General features: G+C 38.2%; 1 protein-coding gene across 1 annotated transcript in view; it reads right to left on the reverse strand.

The window, feature by feature from the left end:
- FHL5 (four and a half LIM domains 5) overlaps positions 1-7,301 on the reverse strand; it is a 30,035-nt gene extending 22,734 nt beyond the window's left edge. Inside the window, exon 1 of the mRNA XM_082306176.1 lies at positions 7,291-7,301. The gene's annotated coding sequence lies outside the window, so the exon portion shown is untranslated. The remainder of the gene's footprint in view (positions 1-7,290) is intronic.
- Between the last annotated feature and the right edge of the window lie 3,262 nt (positions 7,302-10,563).

Consider the following 10,563-nt stretch of genomic DNA (forward strand, 5'->3'; position numbering starts at 1 on the left):
GCACAGCTGAGCAGAAGTCCACCAAGAAAACAGCAGCACCTTAGCAATATACTAACACCACCGGGCAGGAACACATCTACCTGAAAATGAAACAAGCTTGCCTTTGGGACTGAGAGCTTTCCTGTGGAAAACCATAGTAATAGAAAATGATGCCTGTGATACAGTGGGGAGTGAAGTGCTCACAGGCCATGAAACAAAACAGCCTTGCCACTAACAAGAGGTAACAGAGCTTCAATAGGCAATGCTGATGCTGACTGCAGTCTTTAAGATCTTAATAAAAAATAGGCCTTTTCTTGTCTTTGCAGACGCATCAACTGCAGAGACTGGATTTCCCCCACCCTTACATTTTATTTCAGGGACAGAAAGGTGGCTGGAGAGTACTGTGTCTTGTGAGAACAGGTACATCACAAGAATTAAAATCCTTTTTAAAAAAATAACTACAACTAACTATGCAGTATAACTTTTTCTAGCTGGGTTCTTTAAAAGCCTGTGACCTACTTTAGAACTGCTTTAAGAAATAAAATGAGCAATAAGAAAAAGATGAGCAGCAGCAGCAGCAATGTTAGCAGCAAGCTAAAATTGGAAAGGATTTTCATTACCCTGATTTAAAAAAAAAAGACCTCCTTCCCCCAAAACCAAACAGAAAACCCCCAAGCGTCTACTGCAGCAGCACAGCCTTTTCCTTTTCTCTCCCAACTGCGCTGTGCCAACCTGACCTAGTTTTCTGAGGAAAAAAATAAGCCGAGCTGCAGCACTTTTGCAATAAAAATATGACACCTTATCAAAATGAACCAAATCTAAAGATTTCTAATCTCAGCCCTGTTAAAAGATTGTCATGAGCTAGGTGGCATTACAGCTTAGGAAAAGCAAAGGCTACTGCAAGGAGTGTTGGTATGTAAGATCCTTACTTCAATTATCATTGTTCCCAGGTATTTAGATTTTTAGGCCCAGTGAATGGCCAGTTTTGCTGCTTGCAGAGCTCCATCAGTCCTAGCTGCCACCTTCTTACCAAACTTTTCACTGAAAACAGAGATGAGATGGTTTTGCAGACAAGCCCTGGACTGCTTATTACGCCCACAGGAATCACAGTTTGTGAAGCCACTGCTGTGTACAGTCTAAGAGATGCTGGCAACTGCAAAGGTAGCATATGTATATCCTCTCTTCACATTATATGTGAGCTGTTTAGGGTGACCATTGCTGTGGCAGTCTCCTCTTTGTGGAGAGGAGCTCCATGATGTGCCTCTATGGACCTTCCCAAGGGAACGCAGGCTTCAGGATTGGCAGTCCTAAAGGGCAGGATCAAATAGACAAGCAATGGGCAGAAACATTGAGTAGAGGCAATAACAGCCCGATCGCAAAGCAAGGACTACCTACACACTCTGGATTTTTACTGACAATTAACAGAGTAGGCATTGCTGCAAGACCAACAGTAACAATCCTCTGCAATTGCAATCTCTTTGGAATACAGGGATCCAATAATAACACAGCCTTATTAAAATACATATGCATATATTGCGTCTCCTAGGTGGACAGACCATGAAAGGTCTAATCCAGTGGAGAAAACGTGAAAGACGTGGTAGTCTTTGTATCCTACTGCTTCTACAGTAATGAACTGGTTATACAATATAACTGAGACAGAGGCTGAGGAAGGTTTCCAGGAAAGCGCACAACAACCAACCAACATGAAAATACACTGTTGGTGTTCTTAAGCAGACTTACTTAACTTCCTCCTACTCCCCCCTACGCGTTACATGAACGTCTGCTTTGTCTTCTCTTAGAACAGCACCCCAGCAACACTTGCATATGTATGTAAATTAATGAGGCTGAATAATTTCACTCAATTCATGGATGTGAAATTAGGTGATTTAATATTTTCTGGATTAGGTTTTTAACTCTGCATGTTAGCATTGGTGTCCTCATGGCTACTGGGGAGCACTCAGAACAATTCACTTACAAAGTCTCAACATCTGGACCAAGGCTGCAGTAACAAACTAGTACAATTTGGCTGTCTGTGCATTTCACTGAAGATGTAGAATTATAGCAGGGTGACTTTTTCCTTTTATTCTCTGCCCTATATTTGTTTTAAACATACTGTAAAGCCGGAAAACCTTATTAGTTTAACTACGCAGGTGCATCAAGGGCAGGCTGCTTGTCTTTGGGCTGGGGGAAAAAAAAAGATAAAATATTCAGATATATACATTCTTTTATGACATGTCCTGTATTCACTGTTGATAGCAAACGAGTACATTTCATTCCAACACAGCAAAAGGATATATGACTCACAATGTAAAAACTCAGTTCTAGGAGCGAGCTGACAACAGGACTTTTGAAGACAGTGAACCCCTTTAGGAGTGGGGCTGATGGGAGAAAGGGGAGGAAGTGGAGGTCTTCAGCTGCTTGTTCGTCCTCTACCAGAGAGAAAAAATAATGGAGTGTTACTAGGACTGAGTATAGAAAAAAATGTTGGGCTTGTGTTTTTGGTGGTGGCTTTTTTTTTTTTTCTTTTCTTTTCTTTAAATATGTGGCTTTGTGCATCATCCATTAACCAGGAAAAAATGTTAATTGAAGACCTCTTGAGTCCTGAGCAGCTGAGTAGATAATGTACTGTCAAACAAGATAGAGTATATCATGGCATCGACTCTCTGTTTTAACTTCAATCCTCACGTCCTGTGAGCAGCAACATCGACCGATCCTTAGAGAGCCTCAGCCCTGGGTTCTGTTCCTGTCCTGCCAGTGACCTTTGCCATGTACTTAAAATCTTTCTGCCTCTTACGTTACCTGCTCTGCCTACTTAGGAGATAAGGTCTGCTGAACAATTATGTGACTGGGTATCCTAACATTTCCCTTAAGCCTTAAAATTTCTGTGCCAGACATTAAACATATTTCTTTCTATTTTAACATAGTCTATCTTCCTAAAAGTGGCTATGATTTAAAATTAGACCCTGCAATGACTAGACCATGGTATTCTGTCTTTCTTTATTATGATGTGAGGTTACTGACCCTTCGGTTACTGCCCTGTTGGGATTTTTGTAATGTCCTGGCATGTGAAAAGGTCCTTTTTTTTTGGTTTTGGCACTACAACTTTCAGAGTGGATTTCTTTCTATGATTATAAATACACGCTATCTAAAAGCTGGTTCCAGTGTAGGATTGCCCTATTCTGATTGAAGGAAAATTAAGGCTAAAGTTTATCTGAACACCCAAGGCAATCAACATTTGACTCAGACAAATATAAACCACCAGTAAGGTCTTAGAATTCTGGAAGAAATTCGGCAAGAATGAAGCAAATCCTTTCTTACATTTAGGAACATTTTAAGAACATGCTATTTAACTCAAGGACATTGTGGAACAATGAGTCCACTGAAACCGGTAAAGTCTATTCAAGTGATGACGTGAAGCCTGATACATAGCAATAGCAGAGCAATCGTCTCTGCAAACCTAGAATGGAATTGACTGGTTTCGATATGAGATGATGCTCGGAGTTCATAACTGATCCGCTATGAGGGATAAGGTTAGTTTGAGGAGGAGGAGAGTGGTAAGCAGCAGCAGCAGGAACTGTATTAAGGAACAAAGAGAGTTCAAGTCCTTGTTGCTAATTTATGTTAAATTTGGTAAATGTTTTCAGTAAAAAGTCTAAGCAAGTGATTAAACAAATTAAGAATTCTGCTACTGTATTTAAAAAAACCCAAGATGTTTTGAGCTCTTAATTTGAAATGTTTCTCAATGCTCTTCAATTTTCAAGCACCAAACTAAACAAAGATTGACAATTAGAAGATCAGCATGAAACAGTTTTTCCTCTAATCTTTTCCCTTTTTTTTCATGCAAATAGAATCCCAGACTCACAGAACTCTAATTATGCCACAATTTGGCATGTTATAATACATAAATGAATCATGATGTGGCTGAATTTGAAACTTGAAGGGCTCACTTGAAGAAGACTGGGCTCCCGATAAATAGATTTACAGCCTAACACTATTCTGGGCTTCTGATAAATAGAATTATAACCTAATACTCTGAAGTATTTTACAGCCTTCCTTTCAAAGGTTTCAGAATGCTTTTCTAACAACAATAATAAAGTAATCCTAAAACACAGTTGTGAGATACTTGTCTACAGAAAAGGTTAATGCTTGTCAAAGCAAAGTAATTGACTTGCTCAAGCTCAGAGCAAACCTGGAGGAGTGGGAAGAATAGAAGCCAGTCGCTACGCCTTTGCCATTAGATGGGTCTGCTCGCCAGGCTGTATCCATAGCACTGGCCCGGGATAGTTAAAAACACCATATGAAGGTTGCTGGGTCGTCAACCTCCAGTGCTAGAGGTAGAAAGAACTTCTAAAATTAGCTGAAGCAATAAAATGTTCCAGTTATGAACTTTGCAATTGTCCTTAATTACTCTGAGGTTATGATTAATATTCTTACGCAAAATGTTCTGGGTGGAATTTTTCCAGTTTTGTGTCAAACCTTTTAGGGCTAGAGCAGTTGACAGAGTTCCTAATTATGAAGGATTTTCCAGTCAATTTGAGTTGTTTCCAGACAGTTTTGGACAACATGGATTTTGAACTCTTTTTTTTCTCCCCAGTGTAACAAACCTGGTTTACAGATGGGGAACTGAGGCACAGGACAACTTGCTGGAGGTCACTCTGGACTGAATTTTGGTGTCCTGTGTGTGTGCTCTGTCAACAACTACGTCATGTTCTGTCACTAGGTCATTCTTTCTATCAATTCTGCTATCTATGCACAAAGACACATTATAGGAAAACGAATATTTTTCTGAGTTATAAAGCATCCAAGTGTGAGGCCAGCAATGAACTAGGGCAGCCTGTTCAGATCCATTATCCATACTATGCTGAGATGTGCAAGAATTTACCAGTCCTTATATACAGACCTAGAAAAATTGAAACTCAAAGGCAACCATAGAATCATGGAATCTTTTAGGTTGGAAAAGAGCTTTAAGATCATCAAGTCCAACCGTTAACTATGGTTGAGAAGAAAACTAACCTACTGGCATAAATGAAGTGAAATCGAAGACAGCTCTTAATCTAAGGAAGGGAAACAAGAAGGGATGATAGCTGATGTATACTGTACAATATGGGAGAAGAATGGGGATATTCACAAAAGCTAACCTAAGCCTACTGAGGCTAAAGAACAAGACAATTTTCATAGTTAAAAGAGAGAGATAAATTCCTCTCCAGGGTGATTACCAGCAGAAACTTAAATTAGCCATCATTATACAAGCAACCAAGGAGATTAGTTAGCCTTTGTAACAGTCTTGTCCCTCACTGTATCTCTGCTATAGAAATTTATTAACTCATTTTTAATACATCAGTTCAGTGTTTTTGGATTAATGTTCGCATATTTCTACAAAACCATCCTTACTTCATCCCTCTTACATTTTACAGGAAAATACTAATGTACGAATCAAGGAGTTCACAGCCTCCTTTCTCACTAGAGCTGCACGCCCTGTTCCCAGAAGAACGAATTCTGCTGCCGGAGCGCAAGTAGAGCACCAGCAGCATTTTGCCATGCCAACTTCCAAACTTAGGGCTCCAGAGGTTTTAATAGAACAGTTGAACTGGAAATCATGAATTTTATGAGCATCCTAGAATTAGTCATAAGACATCATCTTACCCTTAACTGGTAGGGAAGTGTGCAGAAAAACTCAGGTCAGTTTTATTCCCCAGGTGATTTAAAACCCTGAACAGCATCCAGAGCTTGTTTAGTCGACAGGAGGGCTGCTCATTTGAGCAGCGTCAGAATTTCACCCTCTGAATTTTGAGCTTAACATTTGGAAGCGCGCTGGTTAAGATTTTCACATTTCTTTCTGTCTGTCCATGGTTAGGCAATGCTAAAAGTTTTTAACTTTTTTTTGAGAAATAAAACTCAGATATGGAAAAAAATGAAGAAAGCTGGGCATATTGGTATATAGCCCACAGAACATATGTCTTAGCAAGTCACCTAAAAATATACACTTTATAAAATACGACTGCCTGCAAATAACCTGGAGATACCATAGGTCACAACTGATCAGAATCTCTTTCAAGCAGCTCTTGATTTCATTTTGCTCTAATCTTACAAGAAGGTTAGTATGTCATCCTAAGTTTCTACCAATTACACAACTTTGAATCAAAGTGACTTTTGTGACACTGCAATAAAATTACATGGCAAGACGATCAGCAATCTGTTATAACATTAATATATTAAATCTGTTACAGCCTGTTCTGCTAAAATACTCTAGAAACGTCAACTCATCACACAAACGGAAGAAAAATATGGATGAAAATATGGATCACAAACAACTTGTTTTCTAAATGTAAGAGATTTTGTGCCCAGCTGCAGGTATAAAACCAGATCTTTTGAAAGCAAAGACAGTTAAAGAAATATATTTTTGAACATTTCTATTATTGAAATGGAAATTATATTTGATAGTTTTGTCCAAATTAAATTGTAACCTCATTATAAAAAAGACTACCATTATGCAATCAGGTAGCAGTACAATTAATATACATAGATGTTAATTTAAGGTATAGTTCCACCATTACCCATAATTCTTTTTTAATTCTGCAATATAGGTACACGTTTCCAGCACCATTTCAGTGAAAAGTAATGTATCCTTTCAATACTACTCTTTGCCTTCAAATTCCCAACTAAAATTATGATTCTAAAAATGTGATAGCTAAAAGATAAAACAAAGTGTCTTATGGAGGGAGAATTTGGAGATGATACTTGATTTTTATAACAAGTCAAAACATTGTTATAAACACCAGCTTGGAAAATGGTTTTACTTCAAAAAAAAGCAAGAATAATCCAGGTTAGGCGTTAAAATTAGTTATACTAGAAACAGGTGACTTGACTTACCTCATCAGAGAAAACACTATCTAGAAAGTTTTCTTGCAATAGCTAATAGCTATGAAAGCTTGCTAAGAGATAAAAATGGTGATTCAAATGTCACAGGAAAGAGCATACACTTTTATTGTCGGCATGTTTGGAGTAAACAAAATTAATCCTCATCTCATTACAAAGAAAACTCCAAACAATCTTCCCATAAATTAATGAGTAAGCCAATTAATAAAATGAAAACAATCACATCCAAAAAAAGTGTGGTATGTCTTCTGGTACACAAAAGAAAAAAAATTTGATATATGTGTAGAATTCTGCTTCTAATTTAATTAGCAGTTTTGTGTCTGAAGAAAAAAGTTCCTGCTTACTTGCTCAAAATGTTAAATTAGGTACCTTGTATACTACTCCATTTAAACATTATCAAATAAAGGAATAATGGAAAAAAGCCTCAATACTCACATTTGGTTTTAAGCTGCTTCTCTTGATAACTTGTGCAGCAAAATAAGGGAAGAAATAATGACACGTCTTCACAGAAACAAGCATTCATCAAGTCCAAAAGAAACAGAACACTTTGCCAGAGCTATTTGAGGGTTCCATCAGAATTTGGCTGGATGGAGGAAGGCTGAGGGTCAGTTTGTTTCCCTTAGACCTCATGACATGCAAATAGCTGGCTGCTTCACCACTGAATCAAATCAGTCTTTGACGTATTGTGTTTACAAATTGCAAATACATACTATGTAGGAGGTTCTTAAAGGACCATATTTCAGACAGTTGTCAAAGGAAAAAGGCACTGCTGTTGAAAAACTAAAGAATCAAAACTCCCAAAAGCCCCAAACTGTTCAGTACAAGGAAAAAAGAAAAAAAAAGAAAAAAAAAGAAAAAAAAAAAAAAGAAAAAAAGATGGAACATCATTCATTCCCCGGTACACTTTGGTCCATGCATAATGAACCCCAAAGACCTCATGTGGGCTTTTAAATCAGAAAAGAAATAGAAAAGTAATGATTACTAAAGTCTGACTGTGATGTACAGGGGGGCAGGAAGAAACGCTTCCAATTTCAGAGAAGACTTTCGGGGACCCAGCAGAACTCCTCTGACACTACTAAAGCAATTTCTGGGCTGGAACAATTTGCCGCTCTTCCAGCAGGCAGGCAGGTGTTCATGCAGCGTCACCATCAGAGCGGCAGCAATGGCCTCCTCTCGGTTCTCCCTCAGTACTTCTCAGTTCTGGCCGCCTTTGAATGGCGCTCATCTCTTCTACATTTTGCTTGGACAGAACAAGGGCCAGCTAACTTTCACAGACAGGCTACCGCATGCATGGAGCATACAGAAGTGCTTATACTTTGCGTAAGACTCTATGCAGACCTTTAATCAATCGCAGCTGAAAGTAAGGATATTGTGTCCATTTAAAAACGCAGGCTGCAGTTAAGCGGAGTGAAACAAAGGATTGCCGCTTCTGGTATGAACCACGACTGACCTCCAGGCAGATTTTTCCACAACCAAGAGCCAATAGGTCTGAATCATTTAGCCTATAACATGCAGTGGGTGGGAGCTGTTTTATATCACAGATAGAAGAAAGAAGGAAATGTTTAAATGGTTTAAAGACGTATTACGTTATCTGAAGACTTCAGCAAAATTGCCAAATCTGGACATGTTCTGGAGGTTATCTGTGTCTAGGTAGCATCTTGCAATTAAGACTGGTCCTCTGATTACTAGTGCCAAGAATTGACCACCTCTATTTGTGGCTGACTGGTTTATTAAACCTCTGCAGACACTTATTTTGTCATATACTTAAACTAGATTGAACGGTTTTCTCCTATTTTTATATGAGCTATGAGCTTTATTTATACCAAACACTTCTCAAGCTTGTGATTTTTGCAGTTTGAGAAGAGAGAGGACAAGTTAGGTGTGAATTTGAGTCCAGAATGAGAATCATGAACAGCTTCCTCTTGCCTTTACTTCCAGAAAGAGAAAACTGAAAGTACAATTCTTGACCAAGTACCTTCTGAAGTTCACAAATCAGAGTAAGAAAGACAAACGTATTACCCGGACAGATCTGTCAAAAGAGCTAATGACACTTAGAAATACTTCTAACGCAATACGTTCTTTCCAGAAAGGATGAGAAGTACAGACACCTCCGCCAGCATACCACTTCCCTTAAACTTCAAGGACTATCCTCAGATTTGTCTAATTGTAGACAGAGATCATAACTATGTTAACAGAAGACATGCCCAGAGAAGCATTTAAAACAGAATCAGAGTTTTTGCCAACAGGTGCAAACGAGTACAACTGAAGAGGTCAACAAAAATTCTGCTGCTTCTTCAGAGTATCAGTTAGATGATGCCTCCTACAGCTCTCACAGCTCTTCCTGAACTTCCTGAAATAGAAAGCAGCTTATTTCATCTGTCCCCAGTCATGACCTGTCTTGATCTAGCCTCCTTTTCATATTGAGGATTTGGGAAATGCATCAACCAAATGGTGTTTCTCTTTAGACTACTAAAGCTGCTCTTCCCAATTCAGATTATTATATTTTTTAATTAAAAAATAAAATAAAAAAAAGATATGTCATTCCTTAACAATTCCTTAAAAAAAAAAAAAAAAAATTAACTTGTTTTCCTGAGAAAACATCCTCGGCATTTACTGAATATTTTCTGTTATTTGGGTCAGCAGAGAAAGGAATTCTGCTCTCACAAGTATCCTGTTTATCCAAAAGCTTCAGATAATTACCATTTTCTATGTTTAAAGTACAATCATCATTCAAGAAGTTTGAGTAGCACATATTTGGAGGCTCAAAAAGCACTCAAGGGAAAAATCAATACATGCCTTGTGCTTATATTCTTCCCTAGGCATCCGCTTTTGGCCCCTGCTGGAGACACAATACTGGGCTACACAGACCTTCGATCTGACCCAGTACAGTCACTCTTGTGCCTTCCACAAGACTACTAAACTTCCTGTTAAAAAAACCCTAAAAATCTAGCCAGTTTTGTAGAAATTCCCATTTTCCTGGCCTAAGGAAAATGTAAATATTACTTAACTAGAAAAAAAATTTAAGGAGCAACCACTGCATGAGTAGCCTACTCATGAGCCTACACAAAGAACAGAAGTACTGTGGTTTTATCTGAACAAGCTGTAAGATGGATTCACACAGATAACAAATCCCAGTGCTTTTACTTAGAATCTTGTGCCAATTTTTTTTTTTTTTTTAAAGCAGCTGTGAAACAAGAGGATTGGAAAGAAGGCTGCAATTTCTAACAGAGCAACAGTTTGCTTATTTCCAGCAGATCTACAAATAACCAGCTACCAAAGTCACATTTTGCCACTTAAAAACAGGGAAAGGCTGTTGCTGAGAAAGGCATTATTCTACCTATGGCTAATGCACCCATTCCAATTTGCTGGGAGTAGCAGCAAATGAGGCTATGGGATCTATGTTTATAAATACTTGTGTATATATACATACATGCATATACACACATCAGCTTTATGAGTCTATAAAAATATAATGGTGGTGTAAAATACCACAGGTGAAGGGCAATGAGAGTCTGACAATAAATACTTAAAACCAAAGTAAAAGTGTTAATTTGTATACTTGATATTGCCTTTCATTTTCCTAGATATTCCAAAGGACAGTTTTGTTTTGTGAACGGAACCTCTGATTTCCAAGACAAGATTACTCTTCCTCCTGCATACATTCCTCCTAGGGAGAGGAAAAACCCCATGAACTGGCAAGATAATCAG

The sequence above is a fragment of the Platalea leucorodia genome (genome assembly GCF_965183815.1).
Source record: "Platalea leucorodia genome assembly, chromosome: 3".
Classification (NCBI taxonomy): Eukaryota; Metazoa; Chordata; class Aves; order Pelecaniformes; family Threskiornithidae; genus Platalea; species Platalea leucorodia.